The 24,560-nt window shown below is 39.4% G+C and overlaps 1 protein-coding gene and 2 long non-coding RNA genes across 11 annotated transcripts in view; 1 reads left to right on the top strand and 2 right to left on the bottom strand.

Annotated features, from left to right (window-relative positions):
• Ccdc13 (coiled-coil domain containing 13) overlaps nucleotides 1–13,753 on the bottom strand; it is a 51,939-nt gene extending 38,186 nt beyond the window's left edge. For 8 of the 9 annotated variants that reach the window (XM_078038044.1, XM_021735025.3, XM_078038040.1 and 5 more), the window contains exon 1: nucleotides 13,607–13,753. The gene's annotated coding sequence lies outside the window, so the exon portion shown is untranslated. The other variant, XM_021735026.3, reaches the window with a different exon arrangement.
• Nucleotides 13,754–14,331: 578 nt separating this feature from the next.
• LOC120891470 (uncharacterized) lies at nucleotides 14,332–16,946 on the bottom strand. Its single transcript, XR_005735898.2, has 2 exons — nucleotides 16,743–16,946; nucleotides 14,332–14,622 (listed from the first exon to the last, which is right to left on the bottom strand). It is a non-coding gene; the product is annotated as an uncharacterized LOC120891470 (long non-coding RNA).
• On the top strand, nucleotides 14,612–15,231 carry LOC120891471 (uncharacterized). The gene is made up of 2 exons (XR_005735899.2): nucleotides 14,612–15,021; nucleotides 15,155–15,231. It is a non-coding gene; the product is annotated as an uncharacterized LOC120891471 (long non-coding RNA).
• Nucleotides 16,947–24,560: the final 7,614 nt, after the last annotated feature.

Below are 24,560 nucleotides of genomic sequence, written 5' to 3'. Positions count from 1 at the left end.
CCTGTCTCTTAAGTCAGTGGCTCTCAACTCTAGCTGAACATCAGAATCTCCTGAGAGGTCCTAAAATAGAAGAATGCTTGGGCCCTTATCCAGATCAATTAGATCCCAATGTCTAGGAATGGGGCTATGCATCATGACTTCCTTTTCTCTTAAAATTGAGGTATAATTCACATACAGTAAAGTGCATAAAGCCTGAGTACACAGCCCAGTGAATCCCCCAGGTGTGTACTTCTGTGGTGACCCACTGCTGGGGCTTAGAAAATAAAACCTCCAACTATGGTGTTTTGGACCTGCTGAGTTGAAAATATTTCAGAATCAAGATCTTTCAGGCCTATTCCATCCCCCACTCCCATCTCTTGGTCTTATTTCTCCTCCTTAGGCATAGGAAAGGGCTTTTGCTGAATACAGTATGTCACCCTGAAACTCATGTTGAAATTTTAATCTTTGTTGTGAGGTACTAGGAGGGTAGAAACTTAGAATCTGACTGTGGTGGTGTTTAAAGGTGAGACCTTTTTGAGTTGATTTGGATTAGATGAGGTCATTAGGGTAGAGTTCCCATGACTGAATTCTAGTAGCTGTATAAGAGGAGAGAACAAAAAGACACATATATACACATGCTCCCTATTTTTTGCCATATGATGCCCACAACCCCTCAGACTCTGACAGCGAGAAGGTCATTACCACAGCCAAGCACAGTGGTGCATGCCTGTAATCCCAACTACTCCAACTACTCAGGAGGCTGAGGTGGGAAGATTGGTGAGTTTGAGGACAGCTTAGGCAACAGAGCAAGAGGCCATTACCAAATACAGCCTCTCAACCTTAGACTTCCAGCATTGTGAGCCAAAATCAACTTCTTTTCTTTATAATTCACCCAGTCTTCAATATGGTGTTACTGGCAACAGAAAATGGACAAAAATACATGCATCATCTAATTGTTATAAATCCAATTCTCCATAAAAACCATCCAATCTGACCCCGTATCTCCCCACAACACACACTCCCAGTTCTCATTAGCATGCCACTCCCTCTCCCTGGAACAATCCTCTCTCTGACATCCACCTCACTACTTCCTCTTAGATGTCATCTTGTCAGAGGCCCATCTCACATTCTACTGGAGTAAGCATCCCTGTCCTCACTCTGCATACCCCTTACTGTTTTTATCTTTCTCCATAGCACTCAGCCTCACTTGATTAATTTTGTATTTATCTGTTTATTTGTTGACTGCCTGTCTCCCTCCCCACCAGCTTCATCGTGGTGGGCATTCTGCATTGCTCACTGCCCTATCCTCAGTGCCTCTAAATTGGTTCCTATGCCCTAGCTGCCCACTCCTCCTGGCCCCACTTGTAGTCCATCATGCACTGGTTGAGGGACTGGTTTCTCTAAAGTATAGCTTTGAACTTGACATGCCTCTTTGCAAAAAAACAAAAAATAAAACAAAAAACTGTGATGCTCATTAGCCACAGAACTAAATCCAAAAGCATTAAAAACTTTGGGGGATTTGGCTTCAGTCTCTCCTTCTAGCTTGTTTTTCTTTCATAATGCTAAGTTCTAATTTGTTGTGTCCACTTGCTCCTTTGTCCTGTATAAGCCCCCTGCTGGTCCTTCCCTGACCCAGCACTAATACCACGTCCTTTCTGGATCCTTCAGGAACAGTACTTTCCCAACTGCTTTAGCCATACCTTCCTGATACACCTATCTCTATTTTATGGTCCCACAACCTCTACCCAGTGGTTCTTAAACTTACTTCCATTATGAATCTGCAAGGACACAATCTAAAAATACTGATTCCCAGGACATATCCCTAGAGAATCTGACTTTGTTATAACAGTCTGGAGTGGAAACCAGGCATGGAGCTTTGTAAGAGCTGCCCAGGTAGCTCTAACATGCTGTCTGTGGACTGAGCCCAGGGTTGGAGAAAGATCTGGCCAAAGCAGGAGCTGGGACTATGTTGAAATTCCTCAGCAGATAGATTTGCTCAGTAAGAGAAATTGCACAGGAAACAATTAACTTGCAGGTCTGGTTTGTCTACACTTTGTGTGTTTCAAAGAAAGGTTTCGCCCTTAACTTGCTGCTAGGAAATAACCTCTAAGCCTTGGAATATCCTGCCTGGTTAAGAGTATCTTTCTTCACTTGAGGTCCTTGGAACACTCCAGATAGTCTGTGCTAAGAATGTGGGTGAGCATATGGTATCTGCTTGACCTCTGGAGGGGCTGGAGATTGAGTGACTAAAGTCAGCTATGCCAGTGGTCAGCCATTCCTTGGTGACCAGCTCCCAATAAAAACTCTGATCACCAAGGTTCAGGTGAGCATCCCTGGCTGGTCATACTTGATTCATGTTGTCACATGTTGGTTTTAGGAGGAATAGGCATTGTTTGCATGACTCTGCTAGAAGAGGACAACTGAAAGGTTGTGCCTGGTGTCTCCTGGACTCTGGCTTTCTTCCCTCGCTCATTTTTATCTGTAGTCTTTCACTATAGTAAAGCATAACAGAGTATAATATGATGGCTTTTCTAAGTTCTATGAGTTCTAGAAAAATCACTGAAACCAAGGGTGGACTTGGAGACCCCTGAACTTCAGGAACCCTAGAACATTTCTATTGAAAGTGTTATAGTCACAACCACCTCAGTGGGTTCAAAAAGATGGGGATACCCAAGGATATAATGTAAACATAACAACTAGACTTAATGTTTTACATTTCAGGCAAATTGTACTCCATGTTTTAAATTTAGACAGGGATCAGCAAACTTTTTATGTTAAGGGCCAGACAGCAAATAGTTTAAGCTTTGTAGGCTATATGTTTTTTGTCACAATTACTAACACTCTGCCATTGTAGCAGAAAGGAACCAGAGACAATGTGTAAACAAATGGTTATGGCTGTGTTCCAATAAAACTTTACTACAAAAAGAAGCAATGAGCTGGATTTGAACCATAAGCCCTTAGTTTACCAGATTGTTATAGAGGAATTTCACCTGAAAAAAATTTCCAGGGATTGATGTAAACCTTATTTCAGTCTTTTATTTGAAAATTTAACTAAAACAGTTTAAAATAAATTTATCTTGTGATTCCCCTTCTCTTTGTAGATTACAGGGAGAGACAACCATATCCTTCAGTTTCCAAACTGCGTTACCTTGGGAAGAGAAGGGATGTGCTATTATTAATAATTACTCTTCATCAAAGCAGGCCAGGAAAACAAATTAGAGTGTAAAGTAGTGGTTCTCATTCCTGCTGCATGCTGGGTAACTAGGGAGTCTGAAGGTACTGGGGTCTGGGTGCCATGCCAGGGATTCTGAAGTCATTGATAAGGGTAGGGCCTGGGCATTGGATGCTGCTGGTTTGGGAGGCCATATTAGTAGGATGGCCTGAGCGACAGCACCTGGAGTTCAAGGTGGACTTGGCTCTCAACCAGATATGTGTGAATTTTCTAGAACCCTCCAGAACTCAGTCCCTTCTTCAGTAATTAGGAGATGATGGTACTGAGGTCACAGATGTGCGGTGAAGGGCAAATGCAAAGGGCAGTGTGAAAACATTTTGTCAACTATGGACTGATAGAAACAGTATCTCTCCCTTTCTGTTGGTTTCATTGGAGGACTCCCTTCCTCCTCTACTTTACCCAACATCCAGATTCTCATGGTGACACTAGTGACCCACTAGCAGAAAGTCTTCCCTGGCTGCTAGGCCAATAGTGACTAAACCCTAAAATGCCACTGTCTCTAGCCTCTGTACATACCCTCACGTCACAGGGTCACTTCACCCTCCCAGGACTTTCCTGTCTCTGTACCTGATCCCTCCTCCCTAGCAACTTGGGTCTTGCACATTTATCCCATTAATCCATTCTGTACACGACCATCTGGGACCTTTCTAAAACAAGATCGAAGTAGCTCCTGCCTCTGCCAGACCCCGCCAGGATTCAGGGGGGAAAACTCTGTCTGGCTTGAAGGCTGAATGTATCCCACAGACATTTTTGTTCAACTCTTACAGAGCACTATGTTAGGATTTGATTTTTTTTTTGCCAGCATTTAAAGATCTATAGATTTTAATTAAATCCATATCTGCAGATTCTTTTATAAGTTAATAGGTATGGCAGTACTAGGCCTATAGTCCACATGGTCAGCAGGCACTAGGCAGAGGGAATTCCCTCTGTGGGGGGTATGTTCTTCCTATTCAATCACTGTCCTGGCCACTTTTGGAAGCAGCAGCTGGCACATCAGCTGCCCATTATCATTGCACATAAAAGTTCTTTATCTTACACCTTCTGGATTCACCCATTTCACCATTTCATTTCCTACTGGTGCCTGAAGATGCCTGGGTTAGTGACTCTTGCTAAGGATCAGGCTCAGAGGCATCTCAGGCTTTCTTCAGCAACTTCCCTGCCGAGGATGCCTCTCTCCTATTACCTGAGTTGGCCCTTTACCTTTCCACTAACTTCCATTTAGTCTTTAGGATTCCCCTAGGGGCATTCTGTGGACTCTCAGAATCTCTTGGACATACCCTGGTCACTATACCTCCAATATTATAACTACCTATAATTTTATTTATATTCCCTTTACAAAGAGGTCTCTTAAAGGCAGGGCCTTATGTCTTATTCATTTATTAATTCTCAGCATCTTGCCCAGAATAGGCCCTTAATTGGTGTTCGCAGAGCTATCACTGAATTAATGTAGCCAGTGCTCAAGAATGAGAGAAAATAAAGTTTGAAGAAGTAAATGAGTGAATGAACAACACAGTAACTTGTAAAGTTTTTTTTTTTCCTTTTCCATTCCCAATTTGCTCTTGAAGACACTGGAGAACCAATACTTCTTTGATGTTCACTGTGCTATGGGAAAATTACTTAATCTCTTTGCTTCAGTTTCCTCACCTGTGAACTTTCTGGAGAGATTTATAAGGATTGAGAGAGCACATGGAAACTACTATCTTTATCATCTTATGAAATGGTGCCCTTGGCCCAATCCAATCTCTGGTAGATGGACAATCATGCTTGCACTGACAGCCACCTGTGGATCAGACCAGCCCCCAGGGCACTGGCACCTGCTCTGTGCTACACAGAAAGTCATTAGAGATTTGGATTTATGTGGTGTTGGCTGTGGCCAGGGCATCTGTCTGTTTTTAAAGCTCCCCAGGTGAGTCTAATATTCAAGGAAGAGTGAGAATGACGGTGGAAAGTGCACTGAGAGGCTGGTTGGGCAGGGATGCTACAGGAGAGGCAGGCACCTGTCAGCTGGTCCAGCCTGGCAGGGAGGGAGGAGGAAGAGTGCCTGAGTGGGAGGAGCAGGGGATTTTTCTGCTGGGAAAAGAGCACTGGCAGGCAGAATGTGGTGTGTGGGGAACTGAGAGAGATTCAGGATGGCAGAAGGTAGGGTGGAGATTTGAGGAGCTCTGGACTTGCTCCTGAGGTGCTGGGGATATTCAGAGGGTGCATACAAGATCACACTTGCCTTTCATGAAGTTGGAGGTCTAGTTGAGAGGAGGTTTCTAGAAAGGAATGTGGGCTGAAATCAGAGCTGTGGCAGTGCAGATGAAGAAAAGGGAGCAGGAACTGCCACCAAAGGACCAGAGGTGGTATGCAAAGGGGAAGGGGAAGTCTAGAGGGCTAAGGCCTGGGTTTGAGTGCCTGGGGAGATGGGGGACTCTGGCAGAGAAGCAATTTCCAGGCTGCAGGCAAGGAAGGTGGTAGACTGTTGGGCTTGAGACCATGGGCCTTCCACATGAAGAGGGCGTGTATGCAGCTGCTTGGGTGGGTTTGAGCTCAGGAGAGAAGCCTGGGCTAGAGCCTCAGGTAGCTGAGACCAAGGGTTTGGAGAGAGTGTAGAGTGAGAAGGGTGTGGCAAAGAAGGAAGGGGAAAATAGAGGAAGAAGAGACATCTGGGAGCAGACACAGGTGAGTAGATGTCACTGGGTAGAGATGGGGACAGATGTGTGAGTCTGATTAGGGTAGACACCATGGAGACAGGAAGCTGTGGTTAGGAGCAGTGGGAGGGTGGAGGCCAAGGTCTCCTCAGAGATGGACCCCAAACCATATTCTTCCCTTTCTTCCTAAGCATCTTAATTGTAAGTCAAGGACAAAAGGATCTCAGTGGGGGCTGCAGACTTCCAGGTCAGAAAAGAAAGTGTTTGCTTTTTCAAAGCACATAATAACACTGAAGGTAAATTTTTCAAAGTGCACCTTGTCCCTATGTGATTCCTGATAAATCCATGACAATGTAGTACACATCAAAAACAGGTTCAAAGATGTGCCTGTCATTTGGGGGAATTCAGATAAGTAAATGGAAGGCTTTTGGTCATGTTCTACCTGCCCTGAAGGTAGACAGTGTTGTGTTCATCTTTGAATCTCATCTCCACAGTACAAGCCAGCACATGCACACATTGGGTACTAAATTAGCATTTGTGCCATGATGAATAAACAATCCACAGCAGCAATTTTGACACTAAAGCACTAAAAGCACTCAACTTGGATCCATTAGCTCATGTAGAATGTGGGTCAAAGAATCAATGTGCAAATATTTATTGGTGCAACAGAGTTACAGACAGAGCTCTGTTCTTATGGAGCTTATGGTTTGGCAGGAGAGCAGACACTGATCAATTGACTATGCAGGTAAATATACAGAGCTGTGATGCTCTGAAGGAAAGGTATGTGGTGCTGAGACTCTTTATCAGGGGTCTGGGGATCAGGAGGACCTCCCAAAATGAGAAATGAGAAGAGACCTGATGCACATGCAGGAGCTAACTAGAAGAACATTTGGGGACAGAGAGGCAGCAAATGAAAAGTCCTGTGGCAAAACTGAACAATGGCACTGATCAATTTTTTGCACATCCAAACCATCAGCAAATTCTCTTGGTTCTTTCTTCAAAACATATCTAGATGCTGAACACTTCTCCACCTCAACCACCCTAGACCAAGAAGCATCGTCTACTTGGACCATTACCATAGCTTCCTAATGCAGACTCTGTATTTACTCTTGCCCCCACCCCATACTCCAGTCTCAGCACCTTAGCCAGGGTGACCCTGCTACCCCAGGCTGAGACCATGCCCACCTCAGTACAAAACTAGAGCCTAGTGTAACCTGGCTCCCCTTCCAGCACCCACTGCATTATCAGGGATGCTTGAAGCTCACAGCCTTCTGCACCTGCACGGACTGCTCCCTCTACACTCTTCTCCAGTCATTCACATGGTTCCTTCCTTGACCTTGGATAGGTCTCCATTCATAGGGTATCTTCTCAGGATCACCTTCCCTGATCATCCTAGTTAATGCTGCATCCCCTCCCCTCCACTCTTTCTCCCATGGGTTTAATTCCCTTCATTGTATTTTTCACCACTTGACCTAGAGCACAGTTGACCCATTCATTGTTTTTTTTCCCACAAGTATGTAAGCTACCTGAGGACACATATTTTTATCTATTTTATTCATGGCTGTATTCAGCACCTGTGACAGCAAATGGCACATAACAGGTGTTCAATAAATATTTTCAGAACAAATCAATGAATTTGGTTTTCTTTAGATCACCATCCTTGGTAGTCAACTAAGGCTATCAGTAAGTAATTGTGACTATAAAGAGGCTATCTTTAAGTAATTGTCATAAATGCTTACATAAGCATAATCCCTTAAATAATATTTAATAATATTTGTGCCTTCCACTTGTGGTGCTCTGGGGCAGGGCCAGGTCTTGTTACTTGCTCTAGACTTAAGTAGTAGAAGCTGATGCAGAGAAGTTCAAAACTTAAGGCTAACTAGAATTTCTGGTCTCTGGTATGACATGTAAAAAGCTTAGAAGCTGCGGCTCCCATCCTCAAAACAAGAAGAAAGCTGAAAAAATGGAAAATTGATAGTACTTGGATCCACAGAGAACTGTGATATATGGCAAACTGAGCTGACAACTGGAAAGACAGGTGCATGCAGAGAATCACAGCCTACGGGGAATAGAAGCTCACAGCTAGAGCCAGTATCAACAGGGACACTTTAAACTGTACCTGATGACTTGCTGGAGGCTCAGTGTAGATAGCTTAGGAGTTTAAAACTTGAAGGGGTCCAGCTTAGGAGGCCTTCAGACTTTCATAAGTTTTACCTCTAAGAACCCTACCAGGTTCTCACTATGAGGTCACAGGGAAGCCCTGACATACTTTTGGCAGGGAGAAGGGTAAAGTAACCATTCTGAAATATGCCTAGAGCTCTCTACTAGGCTCCTTAATGTGGACTGCCTTCAAGGGACACTATTTTATCAGAGTTTAGTTGACGGGAGTTTACTAAAACCTAATAGATTCAGGAAGGGGAAATACCCAACTCAGGCTCTCTAGGATACAGCTCTCTTTGTACGACTATAGAATGCTCCCCCTTCCTCCATACTTAGCACCACATCAATAGGATTCTTGTGTAACAGAGGGTTCCAGTTAAAGAACCATAAGCCTTGGACCCTATTTACAGAGTTTTTTAGGAAAACCCATACAGGAGGGGAGACAGAAACAAGGACAGCAGAGGAAATTTTAGTCTCTTGACATCACAGCTACAGCAAATAACAAATATAGCCTAACTCCTAGCCAGATAAACATAAAACCTCACACTAAAGCCCTGTCTACCTCAGTTTAATTTACCAAATAGATCATGTCTGTATCTCAGTAAAAAATTTATAATGCATGGTAAAAGGCAAAACAAACAAATACAACAGTCTGAAGAGACAAAGAGAGCATCAGAACCAGAATCAAATATGAAGGCAATTATGGGAATTATCAGACCAAAAATTTGAAATAACTATGATCAATAGGCTAAAGGCTCTGATGGAAGAGGTGAACAACATGCAAAAACAGATGGGTAATATAAAAAGAGCAATAAAAACTAAGACTACATGGGAAATTCTAGAAATCAAATATACATTAATGGAAATGAAAAGTGTCTTTGATGAACTTATCACTAGACTGGCCACAGTGAAGAAGAATCAGTGAGCTTGAAGATGGGTCAAAAGAAACTCCCTGAACTAAAATGCAATGAGAAAAAGAATGAAAAATAAAGATAAACAAAACCCAGAAGAGAATATCCAAGAATGGTGGAACAATATCAAAAGTGTAACATATGCAGCTGGCAGAAAGAAGTAAAGGTACACTTGAATAAAAGAATACCATCAAACAACTGAAACCAATGGACATTTATAAAATACTTCATTCAATGACAGCAGAACACACATTCTTCTCAAGCTCACATGGAACATTCACCAAGACAGACTATATTCTGTGACATAAAACGAATCTTAACAAATAAAGATATCATACGAAGTAAGCTCATAGGCCAGAATGAAATTAATTAGAAATTAATAACAGAAAAAAGTCTGGAAGTTCCAAAATATGTGGAGATTAAATAACATACTTCTAAATAACACATAAGTCAAAGAAGATGTGTCAAGAGTAGTTTTAAAACATTCTGAACTAAATGAAAATAATGACCTTATTAAAACTTGTGTAATGCCACAAAAACAGTGCTTAGAAAGAAATTTATAGCATTGAATGAATATATTAGAAAGGGTGAAAGGTCTAAATTGGTCATTTAAGATTCTACCATAGAAAACCAGGAAAAGAAGAGCAAATGAGATCCAAAGTAAGTAGAAGAAAAGAAACCATAAAAATCAGAGCCAAAAATCAATGAAATAGGAAACAGGAAAACAATAAAGTAAAAAACCCCAAAATTGGTTCTTTCAAAGCATCAGTAAAATCGATTAACCCCTAGCCAAGCTACTCTCTCCAAACCTTTCAAAAACAAAACAAAACCCAACCCAGAAAAACAGTGTAAATTACTATCAGAAATGGAAGATGGACCATCACTACTGATTCCATGAACATTAAAATAATAGTGGAAACAACTTGATGCCTACAAATCTGATAACTTAGATGAAATGGATATAATCTACCAAAACTTATACAAGAAAACAGATTATCTAAATAGCTATATATCAATGAAGCAAATAGAATTAATAAAAACCTTCCAAAACAAAAAATATCAGGCCTGGATGTTTCACAAGTAAATTCTACCAAGATTTCAGGAACATGATAACAATTTTCTACAATCTGTTCCAGAAAATAGAAACAGAATATTTTCTAACTCACTCTAACTTAATATCAAAATTAAGATATTATAAGAAAATAATTACAGACCAATAACTCTCATGAACATAGATGCAAAAGTCATTGAAAGATGTTAACAAATCGAATCCAGGAAGATATAGAAAGAACTGTATACCATAACCAACTAGGGGTTATTCTAGGTATTTAAAGGTGGTATAAATTGGAAAATCACTTTATGTAATCCATCACTTCAACAGACTAAGAAGAAAAAATCACATGATCATATTAATAAATGAAGAAATGCATTTGACAAAATCCAATACCATTCATGACAAAAACTCTAAGCAAAATGAAGAAAGGGAGTTTTCTCAACTTGATAAAGAACATTTGCAGCTGGGCCCAGTGGTACACACCTGTATTCCCAGTAACTTGGGAGACTGAGGCAGGAGGGTCACAAGCTCAGCACCTTAGCAAGATCCTGTCTCAAAATTAAAAGAAAAAAATTTTAAAAGGGCTGGGGATGGAGTTCAGTGGTAAACTGCACCAGAGTTCAATCTTCAGTACAAAAACAAACAAACAAACAAACAAAAAACAACCCAAACAAAACCCTATAGCTACTATTATACTATTGTACTCAATGATGAGAAACTAGATACTTCCTCTTAGACTAAAAATACGGCAAAGATGTTCCTTCTCTTCACTCTTATTCAACATCATATTGGAAGTTCTAGCTAATGGAATAAGACAAGAAAAGGAAATAAAAGATATGTAAGGTGAGAAAGAAGAAATGATACTTATCCACAAAACATATGATTATCTACATAGAACATTCTAAAGAATCAATAAGCAAATTCATAAATTTCAGTGAATGTAGCAAGGTTTCAGATATACAAAAATCAAATGTCTTTCTATGTACCAGCAATAAGCAATTAGAAATTGAAATGAAAAACAACTATTTACATTAGCACAAAAAAGATTTAAATAAGTATAAATCAAACAAAATACCTACAAGATCTATATGAAGAAAATTATGAAAATCTAGAAAAGAAATCAAAGAACTAAATATATATGTATCTCATATTCATTGGAAGAATCAAGATTGTTCAGATATCATTTCTTCCCAACATGATATACAGATTTAATGTATTTACAATCAAATTCCTAGACAGTTACTTTCTGGATGGTAAAAAGTTGATACTAAAGTATATATGGAAAAGCAAAAGACCCAGAATAGCGAACATAATATTGAAGAAGAGCATTAATCAAGACAGTGTACTATCAGTGAGAGAACAGACAAATAAATCTATGGACCCAAATAGAGCTCAGAAGTAGATCCACATAAATAGTCAACAGGTCTCTGACAAAGAAGTAAAGGCAGTCCAATTGAGAAAAGACAGGCTTTTCAACAAATGGTACTGGAACAAATGGACATCCACAAGCAAAAAAGAAAATGCATCTAGACACAGACCTGTCTCAAAAATTAACTCAAGCTAAGAACACAACTGTAATCCTAGTGACTTAGAAGGGTGAGGCAGGAGGATCTCAAATTTGAGGCCAGCTTCAGCAACTAAGAGAGGCCCTATGCAACCTAGTGAGACCCCCATTTCAAAATAAAAAATAAAAAGGGCTGAGGATGTAGCTCAGTGTGAAGTGTTCCTGGGTTTAATAGCCATTACCAACCACCCCCTCCAAAATGAACTCAAAATAGATCATATATCTAAATGTAAAGTGCAAAACTATAAAACTTCTAGAAGATAATATAGAAGCAAATCTAGGTGACCTTGTGTTTGGCAATGCATACAGAAAATCAAAAGCATGATCTATGAAAAAAATTGATAAGTTGGACTTCATTAATGTTAAAAAAAACTTATCTGCAAAAGACACTGTTAAGAAAATGAAACAGAAAAGCCACAGAATGTAAGAAAATCTGCAAAACACATATCTAATAAAGGACCGTATCCAAAATATACAAAAAGTTTAATAAGAAAATATCTTGTTAAAGAGTTGTCAAAAGTTCTGAACAAACACCTCAAAGAAAATATGTTAATGACAAATGAGCACATGAAAAGATGCAAAAGATCATAGTTTATTACGAAATGCAAATTAAAACAACAAGATACTGCTATGTATCTTTTGGACTCATCAAAATCTAGAACATTCATTTATTGCTGGTGGGAAGGCCAAATGGTAATGCCATTTTGGAAGATAGTTTTGACAGTTGTTTTCATAGCTAGAGACTTACCATATGACCATATTTACCCAAATGAATTGAATACTACTCCATACAAAAACCTTCACATGAGATGTTTATAGTAGTTTTATTTTTCATCATTACCCCAAATCAGAAACTACCAAGAAGTACTCCCATAGGTGTACACTCACACAAACCATTGTTCAATGGTGAAAACTGAGCTATCAGGTCATGAAAAGACACAAAGGGAACTTAATTAGAACATATTGTATGATTGCAGCTATATGACACTTGAAAAGGCAAAATTATCTAAAAATAAAAGATCAGTGATTGCCAGGGGTTGGAATTGGGGTGAAGGAATGAACAGTGGAGCCAAGGAGGATTTTAGATACTGTAATGATAGAAACATGGCATTAGACATTGATCATAACCTATAGAACTGTACAACATAAAAAAGAATGCTAATATAAATTATAGATTTTAGTTAATGTTTATCAATATAAGTTTATCAATCGTCAACCCATGGAAGAGGTTGTTTAGAAGGAAGGAAATGGGGGTGGAGAATTATATGCAAACTATTTTCTATTCAATAATTTTGTAAATCTAAAATTGCTTTAAGAAATGGTTAATTTCTTTCTTTCTTTTTTTTTAAAGTTAAAAAAGCTGCATGGAAAGAACTCTCGGCTCAGGAAGGACTTAGAGCCATGGGATAGGGAGAGTGATATTTACTTAGGAGTCCTGTGGAGAAGCAAGGACTTGAGGCCGTTGAGTGCATAGGGGACAGGGACCAGTGAAAGACTGAGTCCCTTGTGGGTACCCGCTTCCCTTACCCCACCAGCCTGCCACTTTCTTTCCTCTTTCTCCCTCCCTCTCTTGCTTTTAAAAACTATGTTCTCTTTGATATTCCCAGGGGTGACAGGGTGATGCCTCGAGATGCCTCGGTTAGGCACTGCTGGACAATGCCTAGAGGAGTGGGGTGGAGAAGTCTAGTTCGCCGGGTTGGAGTCCCGCTGAGTCCCTCTTCCCGTCCCGACAGGGTTAACTCTGGAGAGAGGAATGAGATAAGGGGCTTGGATGCCACCTGGTCGCGCAGTTCCCGCTGCACCCTTGGAGCGAGGGAGACTGCTCCTGGCAGTGCGCGGACGAGAGCGCGGGTCAGGCGGAACCGAGTTCGAGTTCTGCCTGTACCACCCACTATGTGTCTCTGGGCAGGCGACCCCCCTGCGTCACACTAACCCTTGTACCGCGCGGAAAATCAGTGTCTGGCGCGGGCGGGTCCGGCCAGCGTGTGCGCTCGGGCTCGGGTCCTGCCCCGGCGGCTGCGAGCTCTCCCGGCTCGGCCCGGCCCGGGCCCTGCCGCCCTCCCAGGCACTCACAGCGGTCTCTCTCCTTCTGCCTTCTAGGGTCGCCGGGCTTCGTCACCTCTTCCGGACGCGTGCACGCGCTGCCCTGGCAACCGTCACCAGGGAAACCAGCGTCGTCGCATTTATGACGTTATCACGTCTCTACGGGGGCTCGAGAGAGCCCTTAAGCTCTGAAAGTGACCGAGGCGCCGCGCGGTGTGTTGAGGTGGTAGCAAGTAGACGTGGACATTGGCGCTGTGAACTGGGTGGAAGAGGTCGCGGAGTCCTTGAGACTTTAAATTGTCTGAAGTGTATTTAATTTATTTTTTTCTGAACTTGTGATTGAACCCAGAGGACGCTTTCACTACGTCCGCACTTTGAGAAAGGGTCTTGCTAAGTTGTCCAGGCTGATCTCCAATTTGCAATCCTCCTGCCACAGCCTCCCAGAGTTGTTGGGATTACAAGCCTGCCGCACAGGGCAGGGACTGAAGTGTGTTTTTAAGTTTTTGTGACGTTCTGTACAGAGATGCACATTTTGCTGTCCTGTAAGGAAGTTGGAAAATGGACGATTTCACCATGAAATTTAACGTAGCCATTCAGAATATCTTTGAAAGTGTAAAACAGGATGGTGGAAGGTTGAAAGCAAAAGCATTCTACTGTCATTTTTAACTAATTAAATAAAAAAATATATAAAAAGAGATAATTCACTTATATTTACTTCTTAAAAAAAAAAAAAGTAAACGAATCGGGGACAGACCTGGATGGATCAGTAATGTTTTATTAGGCACCTGAGGGGCATATTTTCAAGAGACAAAATGGCAACTGATTATAATAGGGGTCTGAATTTTATAGGGTTCAGTTAGACTTGAATCAGCAGAATGTGTCGGTTGCTGGGAAATGGTGAAAATCCAGAGCCCATTGTTTTCCATCTCTTCCTGGGACCTATGGTCTTCCTTTATTCCCTGGAGATTGTGGTTCCTCTTTTTTCCCTGGCGGTTGTTGTTTTCCATATCGAGGTGGCACTCCTGTAATCCCAGTGGCTTGGGAGGCTGGGGCAGGAGAATCATGAGTTAAAAGCCAGCCTCAGCAAAAGCGCGGTCTATGCAAGTCAGTGAGACCCTGTCTCTAAATAAATATAAAATAGGTCTGGAGCTGTGTGCAATCCCTGGTACCCACTTCAAAAAGAGGTTATATTATGATGGAAAGTGAAAAGTAAAAACAAAACCAAAAAACAAAACAAAACAAGACACAAATATGCTAATACTTTGTTTTTTCAAACTAGGCACAAAATCAAGACTGATATACAGTGATTTAAAGTGGTTATATATATTTTTTTTTTTTGAGAGAGAGAGAGAAAATTTTAATATTTATTTTTTAGTTCTTGGAGGACACAACATCTTTGTTTATATGTGGTGCTGAGAATCGAACCTGGGCCGCACGCACGCCAGGTGAGTGCACTACCAATTGAGCCACATCCCCAGCCCCTAAAGTGGTTATATGTGTGTGGTGGAATTGCAGTAATGTTTTTGAAAATTTTCATGTTTCTCAAAACTTTTTTCTTTTCTTTTTTTTCCTCCATAGTTATGAGTATGCGGTACCAGACCACCACCAGCACTGCAGGTATAAACTCAAGACTTTCTGATAAAGAATGAACAGATCTTTCTGGTTGGTCTCCAGTTGCCTGCCTACTGAGCTGAGGGGGAAAGACCTGTAATCTGCAAGTGATAGTGTTAGGGACAGACAGATGAGGATGGTGGGAACACGAGGTTAAGAGAATAATTCTATAAAATGGGCCCCCTGTGCTGACCCCCAGATGCTTTTTTTCCCCAAAATTTACCTGCAGCCCTGCCTGACCTAAGTGGTTAGGATATGTCACATTCCTTAGCAAACTGCCTGTTCACTGGAGGAGAAATGCAGGCCCAAAATAATTGATAAGAGGGACCCAAGTTACCCTGAAGGAGTAGACTTTTGTGACCAGATTCTGAAACTCTGGGAGATAAGGATTCCTCCTAACCATAAAATCTGTAGGAACTCATGGTTCCAATTAGAACTGGTCAGCATGGGCCAAAGTGATCTAGAGTTGCTATGGCAGTGGGGACTTGAAAGTCTGATGTCATCCTCTTGTCAGTCAAAAGTCAAAAGGTGGACCTGGGCAGGACTCTCAGAAAACTTCTCTGGGTACCCCGGTAAAACTGGAGTGCAAGACAGGCACATTGTCTCTCTCCTCTCTGAGGGGACCTACTGTCTCCCTTGAGAGTGACTCCTTTGCCTTTTCCTATCCCTTCTATAAACTCATTTCTGTTACTCTGAGAGACATGTCTAAAATCTTTCTGACTTGATTGCAAGAATCAGGGTTTGAAGGACAGATCTTTGCACTGCCTCAGTTTCTTGGAAGCTCCCAGCTCTGTAACAATAGCAAAGGCACAAGATGAAGAGTGGGATTCAGGTACATATATGAGCCTCAAGGGGTAGGGTCTTTTATACGGGGCATCATTCATACACCTCAGGATATCAAGGGGATTATGTGGCATGGGATAATGAACAAAGAGCTAGATCTACTGAGAAGGCTTCTGAGAAAACACCATTCCCAACCCAAAGCCAGGTTTCCATTAAGATAAGAACAATCTATGACAAAGTTAAGGCTGCAGAATTTCAGAATAGGCATTCTAGAATGCATATTAGAAGAAGGGAATTGGTTACATTTGTGCCAGCAATCAAAGGATTCCCCAGCCCCCAGGACACTTTGCCACTGAGTCCCTAGGCCCCTCAGTGTTTTTTTTTTTTTTTTTTTAAATTGAGATAGGCTCTCACTAAATTGCCCAGGATGGCCTCGAACTTAACCTTCCTGCCTCAGCCCCCCATATACTTAGATTACAGGCATGTGCCACAGTGCCCTGCCAAGAATTCCTTTTGACAAGGATTTTCCAGTAATCCATTCTTATGAAACCAGTAATGACTTTTTTCTAGGTTTGTTATCTCAACACTGCTAGTATTGAGGCTTTCCAGCCATTTTTTTCCTGATAATTTTTAGTCTCTTGATAATTTTCTTTAGTTTATAAACCTAATGTTTTATCATCTAGGAAGTCAAGGGAATTTGGGTCACCAGAAACTTCCTCTGGTAAACTGTCCAGATGTTTGTTAATCCCAGCCTGCTTTCTGTTTCTCTTACCAGAATTACTTGTAGGATATTGCTCTTGCTTGCTTTTAAATCTGAAATGTTTGTTGAGATGATTATACATTCACATGCAGCTGTAAAAAAACAATACAGAGATCCTCTGTACACTTTACAAGTTTAACCAATGGTATCATTTTGCAAAACTATTCTATAATATCGCAACTAGGATATTGACGTTGATAAAATCTACTGATCTTATTTCCATAATTTTTCCAATTATATATTCCAAATATATTTCCATAATTTTACTGTATTCATTTTTGCATTTATCATGCATAGATTCACATATCTACCACCAGTAATATACTGAACACTTTAATAAATAACACAAGAATTGCTCTTTTGTGTTCTTAGGTCTATTGAGGGACATCTGGGCTCTTTTCAGTTTGGAGCAGTTAAAATTAAGCTGTTATGATCATACATGTACAGGTTTTTGTGTGATCATGTTTTCATTGCTGTGGACTTCATGCCTAAGTGAGCAGTTGTTGACTACATTGTAAATGCATAGTTTTTTATTTTCTTTTGAGATGGTTTATCTCACTATGTTGTTCAGGCTGGCCTCAGCCTCCTGAGTAGCTGGGATCACAGGCACATATCCTCACACCTGGCACATATTTAGTTTTTTTTACTCTTTTTTTTTTTTTTTTGGTTACTGGGATTGAATTTAGGGGCACTCGACCACTGAGCCTCATCTCCAGCCCTATTTTGTATTTAATTAGAGGCAGGATCTCACTGAGTTGCTTAGTGACTCAACTTTTGCTGAGGTTGGCTTTGAACTCCTGATCCTCTTGTCTCAGCCTCCTGAGCCACTGGTATTACAGGTGTGTGCCACCATGCCTGGACATAGTTAGGTTTATAAGAAATTGCTAAATTGTTTTCTAGAGGGACTAGACACATGATAAAATCAACTAACAACACATTTCTTAGAATTTATTCCTGTGATTAAGTGACCTGTGACTGTACTTGTAACCAGTGTTCATAGCAGTATTTGTATATCAGTGTTCATAGCAGCAGTATTCACAACAGCCAAAATGTAGAAGCAACCCAAGTGTTCCAATGGAAACAGATAAGCAAAATGTGATATACACACATACTGAATATTATTCAGCCTTAAAAACAAATGAAATTCTGATATATGCTACAACATGAATGAACCTTGAAATCTTATGGTAGGTGAAATGAGCCAGGCATAAAATGGACAAATATTGTATTATCTACCCACATGTCTATCAAGAATGGACAAGTTCATAGAGAAAACCAGAAGAGGTCATGGGGGTGGGGAAAGGAGAAATTGGAGAGTTTGTGTGATGCCTGTGCAGCTTGGGATGATGAAAAATTCTAGGGATGGATAATAGTTGCACAGTGTTTTAAGTATCTTTTAGTTCCAATGAATTAGACATCTAAAAATGGTCAAAATAGTAAATTTTATGTTGTGCAGAGTTACTGCAATATTTTTTAAGAAACCGAGCATCTTTTTTGTGTGGGTCTAACTACTTTTCCTAATTCCTAAAATAGATTCTTTCCACAGTTCCCCACAGTACCTTTATCCATGCTTATTTATCTTCTTTTTATCTTAAAATATTTTTAGTTGTAGGTGGACACAATATATTTAGTTTATTTATTTTTATGTGGTTCTGAGGATCAAACCCAGTGCCTCACATGTGCTAGGTAAGAGCTGTACCACTGAGGCACAACCACAGCCCTTATATATCTTCTTAAAGACAATAGGATCACCAAATAGTTTCCCTCACTGAAATTATTCTCTCTCCTACAAATAAGCAATATAATCAGTGGTTCTACTTACTATCAGAAATGAAACTGAATTGAACAAAATCAGAAGGAATTGCTGGATATAACTGTCATTAGTCAAATCACAAACTTCAACTTCTTTCATAAATAGCAATATTATCCTTAATCAAATAGGTCATGAAAATGCTTTGTAAACTGTGTACTGCTCTTTAGTTACCTATATTATTTTAGTAGTAAGGCATTTTATCTTTATTACTACAGATTTAGCTGTTTTGCCTCATTTTGGAAGTGCTGCAACCTAAAACCATGGTCCCATTTGGCCTGGTTTCATTGTTCTTCATTTTGAATCTTTTCAGGTCTAAAATACAATTTGGTTTTTATTCTGTGAGTATCTCTTTGGGCTAGACTTGAGTCATGATATTGATGACAGGTAAACCAGGAACACTAAGGCACTAGTTTATATTCAGGTGTTGTGGCCTGTATCCAAAGCTTCTCCCTTCTCATAATCCGACACTCATGAAGTCAAGAGTCATCACAAAGGTAATATGAGCCTGAATTAAGAGCAAACAGAAGCAAATTGCCTTATTTTTGGCCCAAGATTAAGCCTGATTAAATTATACCGCTCAACATTTATTAACACACATAGATAAAAAAATGTTCATTTACTCCAGGTTCAAGCCCCTTTTTGATGGACGTTCTGCGATGGATTTGACTTTGTTGGCCACTAACCTCCAACAGACTCCCCCAGCACGTTTTGTGTTTTAGCCTAACATCGTTTTGGCCACTATCAAGTCTTATTTTACCCATGGAGCTATTCTAAGATATGTTTATATGTATGGTGATCTCAGTCATCATGTTGACCTTAATAAACTCAATGTTCTGCCAAGACTTAGCAATCCTCAGTCCCAAGGAACTCCTTGATGGATGAGATCTACCCTGGCTTTCCATCAAGCCTTCTGAACAATAGATTAGTAATGTAATTTTCCTCCCTAATTTCTCAGTTTTGTTCTTGGCTCATATGTCAGTCTTGCAAAATATTTGGATGAGTCACCTGATTTCAGTAATTATCTGTTTCTGTCCTGTTGAGAGGTCCCCAAGGCTTCATGCACTTACTGTATTTACCATCTCCATAGTAAAGAGTATATGTAGGTGAGACCTCCTCAACCTCCTTCTTAGAAAGGCTGAAACAATACTGACTAGCATTAGGTGACAAAAACAGGTGAAGGGCCTAGTGATGGCAACAGGGAGAGGAAAAAGGACAAATCTGAATGATGAAAAAGATTCTGCTAATGAAAAACAGATAGGACTTGGTGATTGGTTTAATGATAAAAGAATAGGAAGAAGGAAAGATGCCCAGGAGATGACAGTGAGCAAGGGAGGTATTGCTGACAGGATGAGTGACCTAGGAAGGGCCGCCAACAGGGAAGACAGCAAATATGGTATGAGATGATGTGAGATTAAACATCATTGAAAGGCGTGATGGCAAAAAATTACTCACTCAGTTTCACCAAGGGAAAAAATCACCAATGTTATGAAAACTCACAGAGAGGACTTGATCCTGGGTTCCTCCAAGGGGGATAAACACATGCTGACCTCTATTCTAGACCCATCTATCACTGCTGAATTTAGAAGAAATTTGCCTCACTTTGTTATTGCTAAGAACAAATTCTTTCTTCTCTCCTTAGTGTTTAAGGGTTAAAAGTCTCTTTTTTTGGGGAGGGGGACTGCAAATAAAAAACTTAATTTCAGAACCTGAATCCATCATTTATATAGTCTCTCTTTGTTTAAGAAGGAAACAACTGCATGTACAGGGCTGGTTCTTCCCCTACACTGATCCCAGGTTAAAGCTTTACTGGGAAAACAGCAATCCAGTCAAGGCTGGCACACATTCAGTTTCCCTTTTGAAATTTGAAGAGCTTTCAAACAGGAAAAGCATATAAAGTTATTGACAATCCCACTATTGGATAACTTTAGATTAGCATGGTTTTGGCCTAGTAGCTATGATGTAGCTAGGGCTATAGATTTACATGGGGATGAAATCTAAATTCAACTTCCTCAAACTATCTGAGCAGCAGGCTCATCTGTGAGATAAGAGGCAAGACCTACATTCTCTCAGGTGGAGCTTGGACCACTCCAAAATTCTGGCTTTGTGATAAGGAAAACTATACTTAGGGACTCAACTATAGACTCAAATTCCAACTCTCACCACTAGATGTCGCTGTTGCTCAGAAATTAGAAATAGATATAGTCCTCTCTGGGTAACTTCAGCAGATAGGTCCCAGGACCTCTTGTGAACATCAATATTCTTGGATTGTCAAGACTCTTATAAAAAATCGCATAGTATTTGAATGTAATTTATGTAAATACTCGAATAAGTTGTCTCTAATTATAATACATAACTATACATATATACATAAACAGTTGTTAAATTGCTTTGTTTATTAACAAGAAAATAGAATCTGTACATGTTCAGTAAATACACAATTTTTTCCCCCAAACATTTCTAATCCACAGTTGAATTCATGGATGTATAACTTGCAGATATGGAGGGTCAACTCTAACTTTTTTCTAGGGGTGGCAGGACTGAATGTAAAAAAACCCCAAACCTTCTCTAAATAATTCAACAAAAATATACTGGATACACCCATGCTTCAACATCCAACATTAAGCCAAGAAATATAATTTCAATGAAAATCAACATACCATCTCCTTAAAGTAGAATATTGCTTTCTTGAAGAGACCTCTTCCAACCCCAACCCTGGGATAAGTCCTTCAACCAGATGTCCGCATTGCATCCCGTACCTAGTAGTCATCATGTAATAACTTATTTAAACCAGCCTCCCCTCCTAGACTTTATATGTGGAAGGGCAGGGCCCATTTCTCCTATGCTGCTGCATTCCTATACCTAACCCAGTAATAATGGCAACAGCAACCACCAATTGAGAATGTATCACATCCATGTTGAGCCCTTTACACTTACTACTGTTATCTTGTCCTCATTTTATAGATGAGAAAACCATGGCTGTTTAGTTAGAAGTGGTGGAATCAGGATCCCATTCAATAAAACACAGTATCACAGCCACTTGAGCCACTTCCAAGAACTTCCACCCTATTCATCCAACTTATTTATCATTCCCTCCTTCAGGAAAGCACTCCCACTTATTTTCTCTTGATCATATAATGCTTATTATCATCTCAACACTTCATCTTTATTCTCTCACCATCCTCTGCCATTTGTCTAGAAAAATGATTCTCAAGTTAATAATGAAACGAAATCAATAGGGTACCTACCTATCTAGTAAAATGACAATTTTCTGAAAACATAGAGAACATAGAAAGATCAACACCAAGACTAGAATAATTGAAGTTCTGAACTTACTAAAGAATTTGAGCAGTGAAGCAAAAAAAGAAAATCCCTTATTTAGGGGAAATTTCACAAGACTTAGGCTTCTCTATGTCAATACATTTACAATATTCCCAAGAAAAATGTAAACTAGGAATTTTATATCTAAATTGTTTTTACTGTGTAAAGGTTACAGATAAAAATATTCTAATATGCAAAAATTTAGAGGAATTTTTCCATATGTCTTTCTGAGGAAACTATTAAAAAACTATCATTAATTTCTGCCAACCAAGAGATTACTGAGAATGTTTGTCTGTTTTCAATGTTTAAATTGTAGAACTAGAGAGAAAGAAGTGTGCAAATGGCAGAACAGAACGTAAACATTATATATTCCCACAATGTAGAAATGAAACAACTAATAAAACTCTGGAAGGTAAGGAGAAAGAAGGCATGGGATATAGAATAAGTTCTCTGGTCATGTAATCTCTAATGGTTGGCAATCAAGGCCTATCAGTTAAAAGCTGAACTGACACATCACATCAAATAGAAGTATAAGCATATTTAAAACAGTACAAGAGAAAACTCTTAGGAAAGATAATATTGGCTAGTATTAGAGGTGGAGGGGAGACTACACTAGTTTTAAATATGGTTCGTATGGCTGCATAGGGATGTATGCTTGTAATCACTGTGACCCATGAGAGTTTTAAGTTTGAGGCCAGCCAGCCTTGGCAATTAAGTGAGATCCTGTCTTAAAACAAAAAATAAAAAGAACTGGAGTTATTGCTCAGTGGTAAAAATCCTTGGGTTCAAACCATAGTAGCAAAAACACTAAAAAATAAGAGAAATTATTAGTGGCTGCAAAGAATGTTGCAACTGCCAGAAAAAAACTACCCACAAAAGAAAGCATATCATATATTAAAATACCTTAAAATTCACCTAAATAGCAAAATATGATTAAAGTAAGCTACAAAAAAAGGGGGAGGACAAATTTCTAAAACTTATTCCCAAATTTGTTCCTTTATAAAAAGTTTATCTTTCATAAAACAATTGCTAAGATTGCCTACGAGCACCTTGTTATCTATCCAAAGCTGAAAAAAAAAAAGTTTCTAATTAGAGCTCATAAAGCTAGATAGGACCACAGAAGTTCTCTAGTCTAAACTCTCATTTCATGGGTAGGAAAAGACTGAGAAAACTCTGATTTAGTCCAGGTAATTCCAGCATTAATCTTATATCGGCCAACATTTCAAGTACCTAATACCAGTTGGTATCAACCATATTACTTATCATCCTGGGATTTTCTTAAAAAAAAAAGTTCCAAAATAGTAGATTGTTACTCTTCTTACAGAAAAAGTCAATCCATCCAATCAAAAGACATACACACACACACACACACACACACACACACACACACACACACACACACAAATAACCATTTTCTCAGTTCTAGGGACAGCATAATATAGTGGAATACTGGCTGTTCAGTAAGGCTGCCCAGGTTCTAGTCCCACACTTAAAACCTTCTCTAGCTACGTGACCTTGGGCAAGTTGCTTTTGCTATCTTTGCCTCAGTCTTCTCACTGTGAAACAAGAATAATAGTTCCTACCTCTTAGGGTTGTTAGGAAGCTTTAGTGACACATATAAATAAAGTTCTTAGAGCATGTGTGACACAGTAAATATTCAATATATATTATTTATTATTTCCACTTCATAGGTATTCTTAAATGGTAGTTCCTACAAAAAGCATAAAACATTGTTTTTTCTTGGAACCTAATTTTTGTGCTACTCTGAAGAATGAGTTATTTTTCCAAACAAACAGATACAAGACATTTGATGTGTTCGTTATTTTAATAACAACACATATACCATGTTATTACCATGGAATGTAAGTTCAGGTTAGACAAAGGAAATTTACAAGTATACTAAAGCATGCTGTAGTTTACCAAAGCTTGTGTATAATGTCTGACCAGACCAGCTTGCTCAAAACCAGCAATCACTTCCATTTTAGGTAATTTGTTTAACACTTGCAATTCATACAGAGAAAATAAATATACTGCACACATTAAAACGGCGTTCTTAATTTACCTTTGTATTAGCACTTAAAATACATATTTCTCTTTCAAGATAACATTTAAAAATTATTCTAATACAACAGCAAAAATATAATTCTGCAATTATAAAAGAGCTAAAGTGGAACCAATAATTAAATTATTATGTTTATAAGTGTGATTCTGAAATAAATACTACTTCTATCAGTTCTGTTGTGAGTTTTCCAGGTATGGTTTAAAAACACACACACTCTCCCTCCCTTCTTCTCTCTCTTTCAGTTGTGGGAAGATTTACAAGTTATATTTCACATTTTGTGAAATATGAAATAGTTCTTTAAGAGCCAACTAACACTAAAAAACTGAAGTTCTTAAACCAGTTCACAAGGCAGGTAGAAAAAAGTTAAATTAACTGGGTTAAGTAGGATTCCCACCCAACATTCAAAATATGTGTATGATATTCTGTAGTAAACTGGGAGTAATTCAGGCCTGGCCTTTTGTCTTCTTTAGAAGTAATTTCTGTCATAAGCATTTAAGAAGGTGAGTGTTGTAACACTATCCAGTGTATGTTTCTTTTGTGATAACTTGACTTCCCTGAATGATCCAGTCAATGAAGTCATTAATAATTTGATAACCAGGCAAATCAAGTGGGCAAGAAAAGAAGCCATTATTCAAAG

This window comes from Ictidomys tridecemlineatus, chromosome 2 (genome assembly GCF_052094955.1).
Source record: "Ictidomys tridecemlineatus isolate mIctTri1 chromosome 2, mIctTri1.hap1, whole genome shotgun sequence".
NCBI classification, from domain to species: Eukaryota; Metazoa; Chordata; class Mammalia; order Rodentia; family Sciuridae; genus Ictidomys; species Ictidomys tridecemlineatus.
The sequence above is the reverse complement of the archived record's forward strand: the minus strand, read 5'-3'. Positions and strand labels throughout refer to the sequence as shown.